The sequence below is a fragment of the Sus scrofa genome, chromosome 3 (genome assembly GCF_054392235.1).
Source record: "Sus scrofa isolate SSC_HxYL_T2T_F1_AM1 chromosome 3, Sscrofa_HxYL_maternal_Yorkshire_Landrace_v2.0, whole genome shotgun sequence".
Lineage (NCBI taxonomy): Eukaryota > Metazoa > Chordata > Mammalia > Artiodactyla > Suidae > Sus > Sus scrofa.
Window position 1 is genome coordinate 26092926 of NC_139385.1, and position 22259 is coordinate 26115184.

Below are 22259 nucleotides of genomic sequence, written 5' to 3' on the forward strand. Positions count from 1 at the left end.
TATTGCTATTTGAAATTTGTACTTTGTTTAAATATTTATAGTTGTGAGATTTTTTTGTAATTCAGGTAGTCAACTGGCTTCTTGAAAAGAAAACTTACTATAGTAATTTTTCTTTTGTTCATTGTATATAAATATTGTCCTCTTACATTTTTATTTATTCTCTTTCTCTTGTCCTTAGGGAAAACAGTGAAATTTGAGGGATAAAGTGAAAGGAGAAAATTATATTGGCTAAGAAGAGTGGGAGGCACTAAGCTGTTCTGAGCATTTACTAAATTGTTTCTAAGGAAAATCTGGGCCCTTCTCTCCTACTGATAGAATATGGGAAGGCCTTCTATTCATAGGATTCCCTTAGCTATAATTCAAAGAGTATCAACCCTGCCTTCTGCCTGTTTGTTAAAACATGATTCCCCTATAATTTGGCAGCATTCAAGAGCCATACCAAAAAAATACCTGCCAGAAAGAAAAACAATTTCAAACCCACCTCTGCTCAAACTAAAGCTCAACCTGGTTGGAAAGTATATGTACTGGTTATCTGAATAACATACTGTTCAGTCCTCAGTTCTGTTAGAGCTCCTCACTGGGGTGCTACCAGTGGGTTACCAATATACTGAGATGGTGCTTTCTCCCAGTTCACATCCAGCTGTGAGCAGCTTCCTCAGTTTTCCTAAGCATGCTATAGAGAAATCATTTTCTGTACATACATTCCAAGTAGAAAAGAAAGCACTGATCATTATGTTGTTTCTCAAAGCCTGGGCCACCTTCATCACAATATTCTGGGGTGAATACTTGATATGAGGATTTTCTATCCCAGATGTACAAGATCTTCTAAGACCATATTCTCTGAGATGGATTGGACCGCAGCTTATGTATCTGCATTTTTGACAAGCTCCAAAGTTCACTGGTGGCAAACCAAGGTTTAAGAATTATTACTTTGATCTTATGGAGTGGAAGTGTAGTGGACATGTTCTGTTTGAGATAGAAAAGTCTGGTGGGGAGTTCCCGTTGTGGCGCAGTGGTTAACGAATCCGACTAGGAACCATGAGGTTGCGGGTTCGGTCCCTGCCCTTGCTCAGTGGGTTAATGATCCGGCATTGCTGTGAGCTGTGGTGTAGGTTGCAGACGCGGCTCGGATCCTGCGTTGCTGTGGCCCTGGTGTAGGCCAATGGCTACATCTCCGATTAGACCCCTAGCCTGGGAACCTCCATATGCCGTGGGAGCGGCCCACAGAAATAGCAAAAAGACCAAAAAAAAAAAAAAAAAGGAAAAGTCTGGTGGGAAGAATAGAGGTAGAGATTTGGGACTGAGCAACATGCTAGTTGTATTTGAAGCCCTGGGAATGGGTGAAAATGCACAGGGAGAGAAGATGGAACAGGAGGGACAGAACCTTAGGATCATAACCTGGAGAATAGGACCATTAAGGGAGGAGCTTTGGGAAAGGTAGTCAATAATAGATTCTGAGAAGGGCAGGCAGAGAGGCAGGAGAACCAGTGGGCTGGTAGAAGGGAATCAAGATTTAGGGACATGAACACTGATAAGTTTCCATACCATTTTGAGGCAAGTGGTTCATTAGCGTCCTTAGTGAGGGTGGGCAAGTGGGCACAATACTGACAAAATCTAGATTTGCAGAGAGGTGGGGTAGTCTGAATGTTTGTGGCCCTTTAAAGAAACATCTGTGAAGGAAGGAGCATGGTGATTGGGATCAATGCAGGGTAAAAAGATATGTGAAAAATATTCACTATGTAGCATAGAGGATATAACTGGTAGAGCAAGGATCCAGAGAAGACAAATCAGGATGGGATCAGGTGCACACATGGAAGTGTTAACCCTAAACAGGTGAGGCAAGAGTTAAGAAGGAGAATGGACAGAGATGAAGAGAAATTTGGAGGTCAGATTGGGAAGTTGAGACAAATGCCAGTTGATCCCTACTTTCTGTGAGGTGATCAGAGAGTGAAAGGATGGTATTAGGCATCTAGAAATTGCTTTAGGTGAAGCTGGCTTGATTCATAGAAGAATTCCTTTTTTCCCCCTATTTTTTAGGGCTGTGTCTGTGGCATATGGAGGTTCCCAGCCTATAGATTGAATCAGAGCTGTAGCTGCTGGCCTACAGCACAGCCACAGGAATACCAGATCTGAATTTAGTCTGTGACCTACCCCAGCTCATGGCAAAGCCAGATCCTTAACCCACTGAACAAGACCAGGGATTGAACTAGTTCTCATGGATACTAGTCAGGTTTTCAAAGCCTGTGTGTCAGCATCTTTACTGCAAAAAAGTTCATTTTTTAGATTCCAAATATAAGTGACAGCTTATGGCAACTAACTTCCAACTAACTTCACTTAGCTTACTGTCCAACTAACTTCACTTAGCATGATAATTGTTATGTCCATCCATGTTGCTGCAAATGCCATTATTTCATTCCTTTGTATGGCTGAATAATATCTGATGTATATGTACCACATTTTCTTTATCCACTGATCTGTTGATGGACATTTAGGTTGCTTCCATGTCTTCCTACTTACATAGTGCTGCAATGAACACTGAGGTACATGGATCTTTTCGAGTTGATGGTTTTCTATGGAGAGATGTCCAGGAGTGAGAGTTCTGGATGAAATGGTATTTTTTTTTTGTCTTTTTAGGCCCTCACCCTGGGCATATGGAGGTTCCCAGGCTAGGGGTCTAATTGGAGCTACAGCTGCAGGACTCCACCACAACCAAAGCAATGTCAGATCCAAGCCACATCTGTGACCTATACCACAGCTCATGGCAATTCTTGATCCTTAACCCACTGAGGGAGGCCAGGGATTGAATCCACAACCTCATGATTCCTCATCAGATTCATTTCCACTGTGCTATTTCCCTTGTGGCTCACAACATAACTACATGGCACTGCTTCTACAGAGGCTGTGGCTCAACTCCTAGCTCAGAAACTGCCATATGCTGCAGGTGCAGCCACTTAGTTTTCTGAGGACTCTTTTTGGGAAATGAAATTGTCTATAAAGTTAGACAGTGATGATGGTTATACACATTGGGAATGCTTCTGAATTACACAATTTAAATGGAAAACATTTAAATATTATTTGAAACAAACATTTTTATATTATGTTGAACATAAATATATAGAACCTTGTAAATAGATTGACAGAAGCCATTAAATAAAAACATATTCAGAAAATTGGACATGGAAAAGCAAGTAAAGTTTGGGTGGGGAAGGGGCATCAATGGTGTGGAACTAGATCTGACAGAGTGGTTGCAGAACCATTGGGCCCATGGGCTCAGTGACTGCTGAAATGGCTCCTACCAGTGCAGGAACAGGAGCAGTAGTATGTGTGGGTTCAACCACCAGGGGTCTTAGTTCTGGACCTGGATCTTGGTCTTGTGCAGGCCCAGGAGCATGTTCTCTCTTGAGGGGTGGTCAATCCTCTTTGGGCTGATGGTCTAATGCAGGAACAGGTGCCAGTTCTCCTGGAGGAGGTGGGAATCCTGACCTGGCTCTGGGTCTTCTGCATAAACAGGTGTATTTTCTCCCTGCAGGAGCTGTGGATCCTGGCCTGGTTCTGGGTCATCTTTAGGAACTAGTGCATGTTCTCCCTGCAGGAACTGTGGATCCCAATCTGTGGTTCAGGGTCTCCTGGAAAAGTAGGTGCAGGTTCTTCCCACAGGATTTATGGATCCTGACCTGGCTCAGAAGCTCTTGTAAAAGCAGGTGCAGGTTTGCATTGCATTTGTGTTTCGTGATATGAATCTCAATCTCCTAAAGGATCAAGTAGAATTTCTCCCTGGTAATGTTCTGGATCCTGACCTGACTCTGGATCTCCTCCTGCAGGAGCTGGTGTAGGTTCCCCTGTAGGACTTGTGGATCCTCTCCTTGTTCATGTGGGATATGAAATAGGATCTCCCTGCAGGAGTTGTGGATCCTGCCCTGACTCTAGACAGCCTGCAGGAGCAGGTGCCAGTTCATGCAGGAGTTGTGAATCTCAGGCTGGCTCTGAGTCTACTGTAGGAGGAGGTGCAGTTTCTCCTTGTAGATATGGATCCTTACCTGGCTTTGGATCACTCACTAGAGCAGATCCAGGTTCCCTGTGCAGGTATTGTGTATCCTTGTCTCTTGTGGATTCAGAGGTGAGGGGCCTTCAGTGGTGGTGTGGCTCAGCAGCTCATCACTCACAGAGAGAGATTGGGTGACCCCATCCACCATCCCCTTGGTGAGCTCTGGTGTGGGGCTCTGCCACAACAAGACGAGCAGTCACCCTGTCCCAGAGGTATCAGAGTCCTGCCTTGCCATCCTTATTGCTGATTCTGCCCAATGACCTTCCCCCAGATCAGGCCCATACCTGTGTCAGTTTAGATATCCACACTGGAAGAGAGAGCTACCTAGAGGGTTTGGGATAAAGCTTGGTGAAAAGGGTGCTACTTAGCTCTCAGCATCCCCAAGCAGCCAGATTTGACCTGGGGTTTGGACATGGCTGGCCGACCAGGCTTCTGATTTGTAATCAGCCTACTCTTGCTAGGGTCAGACCCACCCCTCCTAAGCCCTCCTTTCCCCCACCACCACCCATACTGGGAGGGCACAGAGGGGTTCCTATCTGGGATCAGAGTGGTGGCCTGGCCTGGACTTGCCTACCCTTGGCCTCCCTTGTTACCTTTGGTTTCCTCTGGGCAAATGGCTGTAGGTGTCTCAAATGAGACTAACCCAGTGCCTACAGCATTGAACATGGCTATTACTGGGCTGGCTTCCCCAAGGCCACAAGAAAATATAATCCCTTGAGGGTCTTCAATGAAGTGAGCTGTGTAGGGGCTTGTCTAGAATCTGGGTGCCTGGCTACCCAAGTTCCAAGTTCTCATGGCCTTGCTTGCCAGGGAAATGAGGTCACTGCCTGAGATCTCCTACCCCAGGGTTATTCCTTCCACAAAGATGCCCAAGAGCAGACACCTCTGGGATGCTGCCTGCTCAGTCCCTATCCCAGGCCAAGTCCAAGCACAGTGACACCTACATAGCCCACCCCTAACCTTCTGGGAGGCCTGAGTGCCACCAAGGCCCTGACCCTGAGGATGCAATCAGGTTCAGACTCACCTTCTCTTCCTCACTGCTGATGTGATCCTGGATCAGTCACATGCCTCTCAGGATATCCCTATACTCCATTTGCACAGTGGGGTCATTCTGGCTTCTACTTCCCAGGGAAGCCATGAAGCATAGACCTATTTTCTGATTTACCTCCATACCATTTTCCATATTTGTTGTACCAATTTACATTCCCACCAATAGTGTAAGAGGGTTTCCTTTTCTCTACAAATTTCAGTGCATGCAAAACCCATGGGCTGCTATCCCATGAAGCTTATGCACAGACTTGGCAAAAGAAAGGTGACATAAAGGGCTGGTGTAGCACAAACTACAATTGAGACAGACCTGGCTCTACTCTGGGATCTAGGGAAAGTCATTCACTTTCCTCCTCCTTTACTACTACCACTGTGGGGTTGTTGTAATTCAATAAAATCCATAGATCACCCCTCTGGCACACAACTTTCCAGGTCCTCCTCTTACATTTAGGTTCAAGTTCAAGTATCTCATCTTGGCCCCAGAATGGCTCCAAGCATTCGTGCCTCCTGGTCAAACATCCTCCAATGTAACCCTCACCTTTCCAGAGTGGATGGACATTGTGATAGTGTTCTAACATATAGACCAGTTTAGGAAAATTGTGGGAGTTCTACTCTTTCCCCTTTCTGTGTTCATTCTGTCTCTCAGTGTTCTTTCTATCTGACTCTTTTGCTCTTTCTACCCTTCTTTGTTTTTGTCTGTTGATCTCTCTCTCTCCCTTCCCCCACACCCCATATATACATTCACCATAGATATATTCACCAATCAGTGGACATTTTGGTGATTTCCATGTATTGGATATTGTCAATAAAGCTTCCATGAGCTTAGGGGTGCATATAATTTTTTTTTTAAAAATTATGGTTGATTTACAATGTTCTGTCAATTTCTATTGTACAGCAATGTGACCCAGTTATAGATGAACATACATTCTTTTTCTCACATTATCCTCCATCATGTTCCATCACAAGTGATTGGATATAGTTCTCTGTGCTGTGCAGCAGGATCTCATTGTTTATCCACTCCAAATGCAATAGTTGGCATCTGGTTACCCCAAACACCCAGTCCATCACATTTCGTCCCCCTCCTCCTTGGCAACCACAAGTCTATCATCTACGTCCCTGAGTTTGTTACTTTTTCTGTAGATCGGTTAATTTGTGCCATATATTAGATTCCAGATATAAGTGTGCCATATGGTATTTGTCTTTTTCTTTCTGACTTACTTTGATTACTATGAGAGACTCTAGTTCCATCCATGTTGTTGCAAATGACATTATTTTGTTCATTTTTAATGGCTGAATAGTATTCCACTGTGTATATTCACCATATCTTCTAAATCCTTTCATCTGTGGATAGACATTTAAGTTGTTTCCTGTCTTGGCTGTTGTGAATAGTGCTGTAATGAACACCTCAGTGCATGTATCTTTTTGAATGAAAGTTTTGTTCAGATATATTGGGATTGCTGGATCATGTGGTAGTTCTGTATTTGTTTTTTTGATTTACCTCCACACCATATTTGTTGTACCAATTTACATTCCCACCAATAGTGTAAGAGGGTTTCCTTTTCTCCACACCCTCTCAAGCAATTGTGTTTTGCAGCCTTATAGATAGCCATTTTGAATAGTGTAAAGTGTTACCTCAGTTGTTTTGATTTGCATTTCTCTAATAATTAGTGATGTACATCTTTTCATGTTTTTTTTTTTTTCTCATCCAGCTGTATGTCATCTTTGGAGAATTGTCTGTTCAGATCTTCTGCCCTTCTTCGATGGGGTTGTTTATGTCATTGATAATTGAGCTTCAAGAAGTATTTATATATTTGGAGATTAATCTTTTGTCATTGGCTTCATTTGCAAATATTTTCTCCCATTCTGTGGGTTGTCTTCATTTTGGTTAGGGTTTTCTTGGCTGTGTGAAAACATTTATGTTTAATTAGGCTCCATTGCTTATTTTCATTTTTATTGTCATTACTCTGGGAGGTAAATCTGAGAAGATATTGATGTGGTTTATGTCAGAGATTGTTTAGCCTATGTTTTCATCTAAGAGTGTTATAGTATATGGTCTTATATTTAGATCTTTAATCCATTTTGAGTTTATTTTTTCTGCATGGTGTTAAGAAGTGTTCTAATTTCATTATTTTACATGTAGCTGTCCAATTTTCCTTAGCACCACTTATTAAAGAGACTGTATTGTCTCCACTGTATATTCTTACCTTCTTTGTCATAGATTAGTTGATCGTAGGTGTGTGAGTTTAATTGGGTTTTCTATCCTTTTCTGCTGATCTATATTTCTATTTTTTGTGCCAGTACCATACTGTTTTGATGACCATAGCTTTGTAGTATATTCTGAAGTTAGGAAGCCTGATTCCTCCAGTTCCATTTTTCTGTTTCAGGATAGATTTGGCTATTCTGGGTCTTTTATGTTTCTAAAAAAACTAAATATTTTGTTCTAGGTCTATGAAAAATATCCTTGGTAATTTGATAGTTATTGCATTGAAACTGTGGATTTCCTTGGGTAGGAGAGTCTGCTTGACAATACTGATTCTTCCAATCCAAGAGCATGGTGTATCTTTCCATCTGTTTGTGTCATCTTTAATTTCTTTCATCAACATCTTATACTTTTCAGAGTACAGGTATTTTGCTTCTTTAGTAGGTTTATTCCTACGTATTTTATTCTTTTTGATGTAATGGTAAATGGGATTGGTTCCATAATTTCTCTTTCTGGTCTTTCATTGTTAGTGTATAGAAATGCAGTCCATCTCTGTGTATTAACTTCGTATCCTTCAACTTTACTGAATTCATTGATGAGGTCTTAACAGTTTTCTGGTGGCATCTTGAGCAGTTCCTAGGTATAATATCATGCCTTCTGCAAACAGTGATAGTTTTACTTCACTTCAGTGTGTGGTCAGTCCTTGAGAATGTTCCATGTTCACTTGAAAAGAATATATATTCTGATTTTTTTGGATATAATATCTGGAAAATATCAATTAGGTCTAAATTTTCTGTTGTATCATTGAGGATCTCTGTTGCCTTATTGATTTTTTGTCTAGAGAATCTATCCATTGATGTGAGTGGGATGTTATAGTCTACTATAATTGTATTCCCATCAATTTCTCCTTTTATATCTGTTAGTATTTGTTGTATTATTTGGGTGTTCCTACATTAGGGACATATGTATTGACATGTGTAATATCCTCTTCAGGAATCAATCCTTTTACCATTAAATCATGTCTTTCTTTGTCATTTTTGTGACCTTCATTTAAAGTCCATTTTGTCTGATATGAGTATTGCAACTCCTGCTTTCCTGCCTTTTCCATTTGTGTGAAATACCTTTTTCCATCCCCTCACTTTCAATTAATATGTGTCCTTTGCCCTAAGGTACTGTCTTTTTTTTAATCGAATCTGCCATTCTACATCTTTTGATTGGAGCATTGAGTCCATTGAAATTTAGTGTAATTATTGATAAATTTGTATTCATTGTCATTTTCAACCTTGTTTTCTAGTTGATTGTATGTTTTTCCTTTCTGTTGTTTGGTTGGATGATTTTCATTTACTTTATGCTTCTGTCCTCTTCTTTTTAGTTTTTGTGGATATAATATTTGCTTTTGTTTGGTAGTTGCCTTGTTTTTCAAGTATGTTAACCCCTTCCTATATCTGCTTGCTTTAGCCTGATAGTCACATGGGCTCAAACATCTTCTAGAAAAAAACAATCTAGATTTTCTTACTTTCCTTTCGTACATTTTCTTATTTTGATGTCTTTTTTTAAAAAAATCTTCATTTTTATCCTTTTGCTATTACTTGTGTTTATCATCACTTTTGCAGTAGTTTGTTTTTTCTTTTTGTTCTGCATACTCCTTATTTAAGTGATTACTTTCCAATTGTGATTTTTCTCCATGCTATTTCTTCTTACTTCTTTTCTATTTAGAGGGGCCCTTTCAGTATGTAAGAATGGACTTAGTAGTGCTGTACTCCTTCAGTTTTGTTTGTTATAGAAATTCTTTATTTATTTTCTGATTTAAATGATATTCCTGCTGGGTGGAGTTTTACCCAGGCTGCAAATATTCCACTTTTAGAACTGTGGATATGTCTAGCAACTCTCTTCTGTCCTGTTGTGTTTCTGTAGAGAAGTCAGCTGATAGCCTTATGGGGTTTCCTTATAATTAACTCTTTGTTTTTCTCTCACTGCCTTTAATATCCTCTCTGTAATTTTTGCAGGTTTATTATAATATGTCTTGGTGTGGGCCTGTTTGGGTTCAACATGTTTGTGGCCTCTGTGGTTCCTGTATCTTGATATCTGTTTCCTTTATGTTGGGAAAGTTTTCAGCCATAATTTATTCAAATATCTTTTCAGTCTCTTTTCTTTTTCTTCTCCTTCTGGAATCCCTATTATGCATAGATTGGCCTGCTTTATATCATCCCATAGATCTCTTATGTTGCTTTCAATTATTTTTTCATTTGGTTTTCTATCTGTTGTCCTGATTGGGTGATTTCCATTATTCTATTTTCCAAGTAACTAGTTCATTTTCTGCAGTATTCATTCTGATTTGCAGTGGCTTTAACTCAGTTTGCATCTCTGCAGAAGAATGTTCTAATTTTTCTTGGCTCCTTATATTTTCTAATTCCTTTCTAAAGTCATCTACATGACTGTTCATATCTGCTCTTAATTCCTTCATATTCACCCTTTGTTCCTTCAGTGTCTTCACCATCTCCTTTTTGAACTTGGTGTCTGTTGGACTGCAGAGGTCTCTCATATTTTTTTACTCCTTCAGGTGGACTCTCCTGTTCTTTTAGCTGGGAATGCTTCCTGAGCTTCTTCATTTTGCTTAATTTTTCATGTTCTGTGAATTAAGAGAAACCAACTACTGTAGTCTTGTTTGGCTATTTATGTGTGAGAGTGCTCCTGGGGATTTTGTGAGGGCTTACTATTTATATTTGGAATGAGGGTTTAGGTGTTTTCTGTCTCTTTCCTCAGTGTGTGCAGGCTGTTATCCCCTTAATAGGGTGTTGTGCATGCTTCCAGGGAGATGGAGGCAATGGGAAGTGCTAATAGCCAGCACCTGTTTGCTGGACCCTTGACAGAAGCAGGGACCCAGAGGAAGTTGGCACAGGCTGCTCCTAGTTGCAGGGACCTGGGAAGTGGCATTGAGCCTCAGGCAGGTTTAGGCAATGCCAGGAGCATTTGGCAGTGACAGCAACAGGGTGTGTGTATTTCCAGGGAAATTAGAGCAACAACAGGTGGTGCTCAGTTGCAGTGCCCTTCTCTGTGCTGACCTCTGAGGTGACTGGGGCCAAGAGTGGTGTCTGTTCACTGTCCCCTAGTGGTGTAAGGTCACACCACTTCTGGAGTTGGAGATAACTGAGATGGTTTGCCCCCACTACCTGTAGACCATGCAAGAATCTATTCATCATGCTTAGCCCATGCACAGATATATGAACCCATAGTCAACAAAAGGGGGGCCTCACTGCCCATAGACCTGCCTTCCAAGAATCTGTGCATGCACAGAGTAAAATATTCCTATGGCTGTCTTCCCTTCCTCTTCTTGCCCTCCCCAGCAATGGCATCATGCCTTCCTGTAGGCCCAGAACTCCTCCCAGGTTCCCTCATCTCTGGTTCTCTGCTCCCCAGCCCTTGGCAAACCACTCTCTAGCTTCCTTGGGCTGTCTCCACACCACCAATCCTACTCCTCTCCCTGGAACTGAACTCCAGAGCCTGAGTCTCAGTGCTAAGCCCTTGCCCAGGTATCTCAGGCTATGGTGTTGTGAGAGGTGGTACTGATGGTCTGTGTGGCTCTCATTCTACTTTGTCCTCCTAAGTCCAGATGCTGCAATTTTCACTGAGGCTTTCAGGTCCCTCCATCTTGGCTGATCTCCCCATCAGTTAGGTGGCTTCCCAGGGTATGGGTTCCTTTCCTTTTTCACAGCTCCCTTTCAGGGGTGCTGGTACTGTCCTGATTCCTTTTCTATCTCTTTTATTTCCCTTAGTTCTACCTAGTTTTGTGGAGGATTTCTTGCCCTTTTTGGAGGTTTAAAAATCTGCCAGTGTTTAGTAGATGTTCTTTGCAAATCATTCAATATGAAGTTTTTTTTTTTTTTTGATGTTTTTGTGGGAGAAGATGAATGCCACATCTTACCCCTCCACCATCTTTATCCTGCCTCTCAACACTAAATGTTTTGAGTGAAGATAAAGACAGCTAGTTATAAATTAAATGGATTTTAGAGTGTATGAAGATGTTGGAAACTGGCATGATCTGTCTCATAGTTTTGCCTAGAATCAGAAAAATAAGTTATCCTAGAAATCTCCTTGAGGAATTCCCATTATGGTGCAGCTGAAACAAATCTGACTAGGAACCATGAGGTTGTGGGTTTGATCCCTGGCCTTGCTCAGTGGGTTAAGGATCCAGCATTGCCATGAGCTGTGGTGTAGGTTGCAGATATGGCTTGGATGTGGTGTTTCTGCGACTGTGGCATAAGCTGGCAGCTGTAGCTCCAATTAGACCCCTAGCCTGGGAACCTATATGCTGTGGTTGTGGCCCTGAAAAAAACACAAAAGACAAAAAACAAAAAAAGAAAGCCCCTTGTCATTTCTGGGCATAGAATACTTAAATATGTACTACATCCATGGAATACTTTAAGTTAAGAAGTGAGGACATTTGCAATATTTAGAGTTAAGTTTCAGATTATTATTTAATATACATCTTTTGATCTTATGTTATTTGAGGAGATTCATTGTAAAATGATTGGGGAATTCCATGGAACTAAACTTTTTAGCATTAACTGACAAGTTAATTGACACTTAAATTTTATATGTTGATGAACACAGGAGATTTCTATCTTACAGACCATTTTGAGAAAAAATTTGGTAGGTAATTTATTGAAATAATTTGTATCCATACTAGTCTTTCTGGAAGTTGGTGGCTTTGCATATAGTGAATCTATGTTTGAGGTACTAGAAGGAGCCATACAAAAGTACAACACCAGAGGTTCATTATCTGCAACTATTGGAGAGCCAAACAGCAAGGTCTAGTGTGGGGTGGTTTGAGTTATACCTAAAAAGATGAAGGCATGAGTTAGAATAAAGTATGTCAGAATCTTGTATATATTAAACTTTTTCTCTGGATTTGAATTGATGGAGAGGATATGATGGCTTTAAAATTATTTTCAAGCTCAGAAAGGAAACTCCTGGAGTTCCCTGATGACCTAGTGTTACAGGATTTGGCATTGTCACTGCTGTGATTCAGGTTCAACCCCTGGCCTGGGAACTTGTACATGCCACAGGCACAGTGCCCCCCCTCCAAAAAAAACCCCACTCCTAATGATCTTGATTATATGAAATGAACCATGAGCCAGGAAGAAAGTATGGGAATGTCCCTATTATGCCAACATTGACATTATAAACTCCATGCACTGAAGATACATTTGCATTATAGTAAGTTTCCTAAGAACTCATTTAGCATAATCCCTTGATTCATTTTCCAACCTAAAATGGAATGGAAGCAATAAATACCATGTCCAAAGCCTTGGGTCCTAGCCCCAATTCTGAAAATAATTCTTTCTGTGTGATCTTGGGCAATTATTCCCTGTTTTCATTTCCTTAAAATAGAAAATACTAATTGTAAATGGATTTTCATGCCTCTTCCAGCTGTAAAGAGCTGAGAAATCTGAGGCAAGTGTTTTTGTTTGTTTGTTTGACCTTCCCACTCTACAGTCTTGATTAAAATTTTAACACCCCCCACTTAACTAATCATAGGACCTTAGAGAGATGATTTAATAACTTAGTTGTTCCCTCATCTTAAATAGGGTTAGTATTTAATAATAAATGGGAGTTGGGAGAAGGCAAATATTTCCTTCTTCTTTTTAATTTAATTTTTATTTTTTTACAGAATAAAATACATATATTTAAACACAGTTACATTCACACAGATTATTATATCATGGATCTTAAGAAACAGATTAAGTGACTCCCTCTGGAGAAGTGGAATGGAAAATATGCTGAGACAAATAGGAAATTTATTCTATACTTTATCCCATTTTGTATGGCTTTCATCTTTACTATTTAGTATTATCTATTACATTTCAATTTTTCTTTAAAAATTAGCATTATATTAAAATTGTGTATATTATGCAACTAAAATTTATAAAGAAGAAAGCCTTAGATACCATTAAATATTTTATGTAGCATAATAAAAAGAATAACAACTGGTAAGAATAACAAAAATAATAACACCCTCTGAAAATAAGTAAAATATAAAATGCATGAATTGGTTAAAAAAACAGTGTAGCTATATAAATATGTCCTCACAATTTTTCACATCTTAATGATTCTTCAATATAAGCATTACACCATTCTAGGTGATGTAATAAACAAGACATTATAGACCTTACATTGTACCATGGAGAGAAATGGTTATTAATAATACAACTGTAGAACTGTATTAATTAATCATACAGTTGTGTTATTTAATTTTAATTATCATAAATTCTTTGATGGAGAGGAAATCAGAATCAGATCTAAGAAGACTTCAGCATTCCAAGAATGATGTTAAATGACCCCCTTCATGGTGGATTATGCACTTATTTACTGTGAGATATATTTCTTCTCCAGAGATTCCTTGTTTGTGTATCAATTGTAGATTTCTGGTTTGCAGTTATTCTTAAGTTTTGATATGAGTCTATATGTATACGAGATTGTTTTAAGTTGTTGTTCTCTTAATTGCAAGTTCATCTCCAGTGTCCTGCATTTATACTCATCTCTTCTCATGATTTCTGATTTTGGTGTTATAATTGTGCCTGGATGATTTTGTATCTTTACTATACATATACCTTTACTGGTGAGACTTGGTCATTTGTGGAAATTTTGTTTCCTGTTGCTGTCTATTCTTTTCTGCCTAGAGAAGTTCCTTTAGTATTTGTTGTAAGGCTGGTTTAGTATTGCTGAATTCTCTCACCTTTGCTTATCTGCAAAGCTTTTGATTTCTCCTTCAAATCTGAATGAGAGCCTTGCTGGGTAGAGTAATCTTGGAGTTTTTTTCTATTTATCACATTAAGTATATCATGCCACTCCCTTCTGGCCTGCAGGGTTTCTGCTGAAAAATCTGCCAATAACCTTATGGGGGGGGTTCCCTTGTATGTTATTTTTTTCTTTTCCCTAGATGCTTTCAAGATTTTCTCTTTGTCATTAATTTTGGTCAGTTTGATTAATATGTGTCTCAGGGTATTCCTCCTTAGGTTTATTTTATATGTTACTCGTTGTGCTTCCTGGATTTGAGTGAGTGGTTCCTTTCCCATGTTGGAAATGTTTTTGGCTATTATCTCTTGGAATATTTTTTCTGTCCCCTTCTCTCTCTCTCTCTTCTCTTTCTGGCACCCCTGTAGTATGGATGTTGGTGTGTTTAACGTTGTCCCAGAGTTCTTTGAGACTCTCTTCATTTGTTTTCAATCTTTTTTCTCTTTTCTGTTCTGCATCCGTAATTCCCACTAATCTGTCCTCCACCTCACTTATTTATTCCTCTGCCTCCTGTATTCTGCTGTTGGCTGCTTCTAGTGAATTTTTTATTTCAGTTATTGTATTTTGCATCTCTTCTGGTTTAAGTTTTATACCTTGTATCTCTTTGCTCAGTGTGTCCTGTAAGTTATCCATCTTTGCCTCCAGTTTACTTCCAATGTCTTGCATCATCTTCAGCATCAACAATCTAAAGTCTTTTTCCTGGAGGCTGAGAGTCTCCTCATCGCTTAGCTGATTTTCTGGGGTTTTCCCTTTCTCCCTCATCTGAGTTATAGTTCTCTGTCTTTTCATTTTTATAGGTTTTGGGTGTGTTGACCTATTTACAGATAATAGAGTTGTAGCTGCTCTTGCTTCTGGTGTCTGCCTCCCTTGTGGCTGAAGTCAGCATGGGGGCTTGTTGTAGGCTTCCTGATGGGAGGGGCTGATGCCTGCCCACTGGTAGGTGGAGCCGATTGTAATCCCTCTGGTGGATGGGACTTAGGCTCTGGATGGGATTAGAGGCATCTGTGTGCCTGAGGGTTCTTTAGGTAGCCTATTTACTAAGGGGTGGGGCTGTGATCCCACCTGGATTGTTATTTGGCCTGGGGCTTCTCAGCACTGACGGATGGGTGTGGCCAGATTTTCCCAAAATGGCCACCTCCAGAGAAAGGCAGCTGCTGAATATTCCTGAGAGCTTTGCCTTCAATGTTCTTCCCTCACAACAAGCCAGTTCACTCCTGTTTTCCCAGGATGTCCTCCAAGAACTGCAATCAGGTTTGACTCAGTTTCCTATGGAGACTTTGCTTTGCCCTGGGACCCAGTGCACATGAAAATCCATGTGCAACTTTTAAGAATGGGGTCTCCATTTCCCCCAGTCCTGTGGAGCTCCTGCACCCAAGCCCCACTGGCCTTCATTGCCAGATGGTGCAGGGGCTCTTTCTCCCAGTGCCAGATCCCCACACATGAGGTTTTTATGTGGGGCTCAGAACTCTCACTCCTGTAGGTGAGTCTCTGTGAACCAGTTATTTTCCAGTCTGTGGAGCTTCCCACCCAGGAGGTATGGGGTTGTTTATAGGCAAAATTGCCCCTCCTACCTCTTTTTTTTTTTTTTTTTTTTGTCTTTTGTCTTTTTTGTTGTTGTTGTTTCTATTTCTTGGGCCGCTCCTGCGGCATATGGAGGTTCCCAGGCTAGGGGTTGAATCGGAGCTGTAGCTACCGGCCTACACCAGAGCCACAGCAATGCGGGATCCGAGCCGCGTCTGCAACCTACACCACAGCTCACGGCAATGCCGGATCGTTAACCCAATGAGCAAGGGCAGGGACCGAAACTGCAACCTCATGGTTCCTAGTCAGATTCGTTACCCACTGCGCCACGACGGGAACTCCCCCTCCTACCTCTTGATGTGGCCTCCTCTTTTTCTTCTGGAGTTGGGTATTTTGTTTTGTTTTGTTTTGTTTTGTTGTTGTTGTTTTGTTTTGTTTTTAAGTAAAGATTGAACGGAGCACTCAAGAGAGGTTTGAGTCTGGGGAAAAAATTAACAAATGGGAACATGTATTATCTGGCACACAGTAGGCCAGCAGTGTTACCTGATCAAATAATTCATATTTACATGGTGGTATAATATTAGGCCTTTTTTATGCTTTTGGACCTTTGGTTTGGGTTATAAATGCAGATTCCTCTCTGTATTTCAGGAATTTCAAAATATGCATTCAGATATTCTTAGGAAATCTGCTATGCTTGCGATTTGCTATATCTTCTTTTCCTTTTGGCTTCCACCACAGATGTCATGCCTGCATCACACCCCCACATCCTTGTGACTGACAGTTACATTGCTGGACTTGCATACTCCCAACACATCCCTCTTCTCAGGAGCAGGGAGGCTCATCAGTGGGGAGAGTTAAAATTCACTGAAGCCATCTGTCTTTTGTTGGAGGAAGCAACTTAGCCATAAATTGTAGCTACTCTGTTAACAGATTTACAAGTAGTTAGGGTGTATATGGCACAGGCCCAAGTCACCAATGGGATTCATGAGGACTAATTTAAGATCCACTGCATGAAGAAACCTCCCTTAGATACATTGGGCTTGGTTATGTGCAGGGTGTCCATTAAGGTAACATAATAGAAGATGGAAACCACCTAGGACAGGAAGGGAGAACCTATGTTTTACCTCTGCTGGGGTGTGTGCATGAATTAGTGGCAATTTGTTTTATTGTGTTGGAATATGTTTGTGTTCAGCCTATGTCAAACTACTAAAGAATTGAACCTCACTTATCATATTCTGCTGTGGAAAGTTATTAAGAGTGAGGTCACTTATCAGTTTGTGTGATTTATGGCAAAACTTTCTGTCCATTGATAGATAGCATTTATGATTTCCTGACATGATAAATGTATATATTGATAGCTCTATTTACTCATTATATGCCTTCTCTATGTAAATGTAAGTTCTAGAAAGTCAGCAGCTCCTGTTCATTCTGTTCACAACTGTATCTCCAAAGCCTAGAAGAGTGTTTGGGACCTGGTAGGTGGTCATTAGATATTTGCCAAATGGAGGGACCTGATGCAGTATTTGAATGTTGAAAACTTTGAGTAGAAGGTGGCCAACTGAGGCCTGAGGTCCAAGTCCAGACTTCTACCAGCTTTTTGTGAATAAAGATTTATTGCTCCTTTGCTGGCACACTATCTGTGGCCACCTTTGCACTGTAATTCAGACTTGAGTAGTTTTGGCAGAGAACATATGGTCCAGGAAAACCTAAAATCTCTACTCTGGTGATTTACAGCCTTGGCTGAGAGCATGGACCTTGAGATCTTCTATTTCTTTTCTGGCCACTTGGCTATAATTGAAGCTGAGACTGGACTTAAATCACTAGGAAAAGATAATAAATGATTCCTTTCTCAATAAATGTTTCACTGAGATGCAGCCTCAGGTAAGCAGGGAATTGGCTGCTGTCATGGAGCCCTGGGTGGTGAGCATTCACCCCCTGTTAGCACTTTATTGGCAGGGCACTGGCCAAAGGAAGTGGCTGAGGCTTGGCTCTTCCACAGGTGGCAGCTGAACTGTGCCAGGCCTTGTCCCCACCTCCTTTCTGCTCTGAGGCCATTGCTGTCTAGTCCTTCCTGCTGTGTGATGTGCTAAGTTTTAGTTTTTAGAAACAACTGTTGTTTTATTATCATAGGAGCTACTAATACTGCATCTTCAGAAGTCAGAATACAATTTAACTTTTATGAAGTTCTGCCTTATTTAAAGTAAAAAGAAAAAAATAGCATAATTTATACTTAGGGATATACTTTTGCAAATAGATTGCCTTCAAGGGGACAAAAAATATAAAGCAAAGATAATATCATCCCCTCCTATACTCTAATGAAAAAGCACATCCATTTATTTTTCATAAAATTAGTAAATTCTTTTGAGCATTTGAAAAACACAAAGGAGTATGATGAAAGTGGTTTAAAACTATCATATATATTCTCACCACCCAGAGAGAAATTTGACTTTTAATGTCTTTTTTCTCCCATTTAAAATATTGAGGAGTTCCCGTCATGGTGCAGCAGAAACAAATCTGACTAGGAACCATGAGGTTATGGGTTAGATCCCTGGACTCACTCAGTGGGTTAAGGATCTGGCATTGCTGTGGGCTGTGGTGTAGGTCACAGGTGGGACTAGGATCTGGCATTGCTACGGCTTGGTGTAGGCTGGCAGTAACAGCTCTGATTAGACCCCTAGTCTGGGAACCTCCATTTGCCACAGGTGTGGCCCTAAAAAGACAAAAGACAAAAAAAAAATAATAAATATATCTATAAACAAAATATTGAGCTATAAAAACATTTTGTATTGCCACCTTTTTAACTCAATATTATAAATACTGTCTTAAGTCATAAAAATATTTTATGTGTAACTTTTGATATTTCTACCAGTTTTATATTTTGAGAAATGTCAACCCTTCAGAAAAGTGCAAGAATAGTGTGATGAGCACCTGTATATGCCTTTTCTGGAATCACCACTTCTTAAATTTTGCCAGATTAATTTTACCTCCATTTTGAGCCTTTTTTTTTTTTTTTTGGTAAGCCCTAACCATGATTTTTAATAACTGTACATACTTAATCTTGTGTACATATTAAATTAATCATTCTCTTATTATGGATATTTAGTTTCTTTTACCTTTTTCTTTTTCCATTTTAAATTTAGTGAGCGTCCATGTTAAGTACTATATATACAGGATCTTTCCACAGAAAAGAAAATTATGGACTTGGAGAATAGACTTGTGGTTGCCTAGGGGGAGGGGAAGGGGGAGGGAGTGGGATGGATTTGGAGCTTAGGGTTAATGTATGCAAACTATTCCTTTTGGAATGGATTAGCAATGAGATCCTGCTGTGCAGCACTGAAAACTATGTCTCATCACTTAATACAGAGCATGATAATGGGATTTTTGAAAAAGAATATATACATGTATGTGTAATTGGGTCTCCATGCTATATATTAGAAAAAAAATTGTATTGGGGAAATAACAAAAAAAAAAAAATTCAAACTCAACAAGGTAGATATTACAGAAGAAAGGATTAAAGCTGAGAGAATTTTAGTAACTTGCCAAAGGACAAGTAGCTAAGAGGTGATGGAGCTGAAGCTGGAATCCAGATGTCTTGGATTCCAAATTCTCCTAGTCATTCCTAGTGCTGCCTTTCTGCCCTCCTCTTACATGGTAACTCTTCTGCTGAGTCCTCCTGATCTCTCCTCAGCTCTTGGTGCCCCGTCTTCTCAAATGCATCCATAGGTCATTTTGCTCCCCACCTCCTTGGACCATGAGAAGCTTTTAGCTGGATCTGTACATTAGTCATCGAGTATTCCCAGTTTGTGGCATAGACTAGCTTCTCAGTAAATATCTCTTGGATAAAGGAACAAATCATTGCAAGTATCTTCATGCATATTACTAAATTGTTCTTTATCAACCTTGTACTCTAATTTTATTAGCAAGATTTCCAACACCAGCTCACTGCATGATCACTGGCCCTAAGAAATTGAACTTCAACTACTTCAAGACCATGTTGTTTCACCCATTTTATATCCACATCACTCTTCTGAATTTCTGTAGGAGAAAGATGTAAGTATCCCATTTTATTGAGTGAATATTTTATTTTTACAAAAAAATCCCTTGTTTTCATAATAAAATACATATTCATTGAAAAAAAGATTAAATCAAGAGGCATAAAAGAGAGAAAAATGGAGTTCCCAAGGTGACTCAACATAACAAACCCAACTAGTATCTGGGTTAAATCCCTGGCCTCACTCAGTGGATTAAGGATCCAGCACTGCTATGAGCTGTGATGTAGGTCACAGATGTGGCTCAGATCCTGCATTTTCTGGCTGTGGTATAGGCCAGCAACTGCAGCTCCAATTAGACACTAGCTTGGGAACATCCATATGCTGCAATGTGGCCCTAAAAAGGAAAAAAATAAAAGGAGGAAAATGTATTAAAATTCCCAATATTCTGAAACTTCTTTTATATACAGAAAAAAACCTTCTGGTGTTTTTGCATCTTTAAAAATAAAGCATACTTTGCATTTTTTTTCTTAAAATAATATTTAATGTAAATATTTTTCCATATATTAATGGGCCTTGAAAACAAGATTTTCAAAAGCAAAATAGTATTATCTCAAGGAAAAGAAAAACATATATTTATTGACCAAACCACATTCCATGATTCTTAAACAGCCACAGTGAACAGTTGAGGACATGAATTTTTGTACATGTCACGAAGTACTTGATTTTTAGATGAAAATATATCAAATATACAGAAAAGTTAAGATATTAGTATGACAAATCCCCAAAGATCTACTCTGCACATATTTTTAGGTAGCCAATAACTTGACTTTTAGGGTTGGAATTCCTGAATATACAATGGTTAGGAAGAAAGGAATGTTTAGCATCTAAGGAAATATTTCTATCTCGGTATCTCCTAGTTTATATCAAATGGAAGTTAGATGTGCCAATCTGTGCAAATGTAGTTCAGGCTGTCTCATATCTATTGTATTTATCCAGTCTTTTTCTTTGATTCCTTTGGGGACACTTCTTTAGTACAACTTCCCTTGAGTACCACTTGAAGAGCTGGCACAGCTGCAGACACAGCTGTGGATTTTTTAATTTTAACTGGAAACTCATCATTCACACTTCTCAAACCCTGCTAGATGTGTTCTTGCCTCCTTGTTGGTAGTATTGTGATACCACTGTTTATTTACATATTGACTGTACAGTTGTGATGACATCATTATGAATGATCCCATGTAATTTTCATTGTGTGTTTTGAGGGTTATACATGGCTTTCATTGCCACTCATTTCAAAAAGGGAAGTAATAGATATCATAAGGGTAGAAACTCACCAGCTTATTCTTAGGCTCCCCTGCTTTTTTGATACACAAGTTTGATCCTCTCATTTGTAGTCTGCATCCAGTACTGACCTTGTTTATTGTGCTGACTACATGAACTTTCATGCAAAATATTATAGAAGAAAATGAAGAGGATAGAAACACCCCCTCCATTGAAAAACATCATTTCATCCCCTCACAGGCAGTTGATTCCAAAACCCTCACTTAATATCATTAATGTGGTTTCCCTTTTTTAATGAAGAATGGAAAGATTAACTAACCCTGCTGCATATTGATGTATTTTGTTTTTTTTCATTGCTCATTGCTGTCACTTTTGATGTAGTTAATTGTTTACTTTAACTTATTCTTTGATTTGATATCTTAATTATTTCTGTTAATTGTGCATCATCCTGCTTAATCTGCAAGGGCAATGGCATTGAAGGGAAAGGGGGCAGATGGAAAAGTTTCAGTAGGATTTTAGCAACTACTCCAAATATCTATATGTTTATTTTTACTTTTTTCCATTCTTAGATCTAGGGTTCCCTCATGAAAAAGGAGGCAAAATTCTCTTCAGACATCAAAAGCTACTATAAGTGAATGAAAACCTTTAAAAATGTTGCCTCCAATCTTTTATCTTTGATTTCCATGTAAAGAAATCTGTAACCCAGCTATGTTGGGTGTTGGTACTTCAGGCTCTCTGGCAACATGCTTTGGGACTTAACTTCTTTCTCCCTTGCCCTCAACAAGAGAGTCATATGCACTTGGGAGCCAGGAGGCTCTGGGAAGGGGCTGTGCCTCCTAAGGCCCCAGAAGAAGTCCCAGGTGAAAGAAGGGACTTACCTATAACCCACTTTTCATGAATGATGATGCCAGGAGCAAACATGATTCTTCTGACCTTTCTGTTTAATATTACTGTCCATGGTCTCTTTACTCCACTGTTGTTTTCACCTCAGGGCAGCAGTTCTCACAAAGGTAAGAATTCTGGAGCAACACTTTGGGTAATTCCATACTAAAAGTATCTTCTATGAATGATCCTGAAGGTGCTGATATATATTTTTTCTTCCCAAATTCATACATGTATGTAGCCTTGGAGTGGATCAGGTGGCCAGGATGAACTTTGGAAAGAATGTCATCACTTTGAAATATTTCACCATTTCTGGCTTGCAAGAGGGCTATTATCTATTTTGCTGTTGACACAAAAAGGGATATTACCATGTGACTGAGCAAGAGGCTTCAGCAGTTTCTCCAAGTTCCATCAAGCCACAAACATACTGAGGTTTGCTTTTCCTTTAAAAATAAGACCACTGCCCCAAACCAGGAGCAGAATGTCTATACATGTG

General features: G+C 39.7%; 2 long non-coding RNA genes across 4 annotated transcripts in view; both read left to right on the top strand.

The window, feature by feature from the left end:
* LOC110258473 (uncharacterized) overlaps positions 1-22259 on the top strand; it is a 365891-nt gene that overhangs the window by 208126 nt on the left and 135506 nt on the right. The gene's annotated exons all lie outside the window — the stretch shown is intronic.
* The window catches only part of LOC146404484 (uncharacterized), a 77909-nt gene that overhangs the window by 47972 nt on the left and 7678 nt on the right, over positions 1-22259 (top strand). Inside the window, exons 10-11 of one of the 2 annotated variants that reach the window (XR_014840503.1) lie at positions 19529-19658; positions 22005-22195. This is a non-coding gene — a long non-coding RNA (uncharacterized LOC146404484). Of the gene's footprint in view, positions 1-19528; positions 19659-22004; positions 22196-22259 lie in introns of those variants that run through there. The other variant, XR_014840502.1, reaches the window with a different exon arrangement.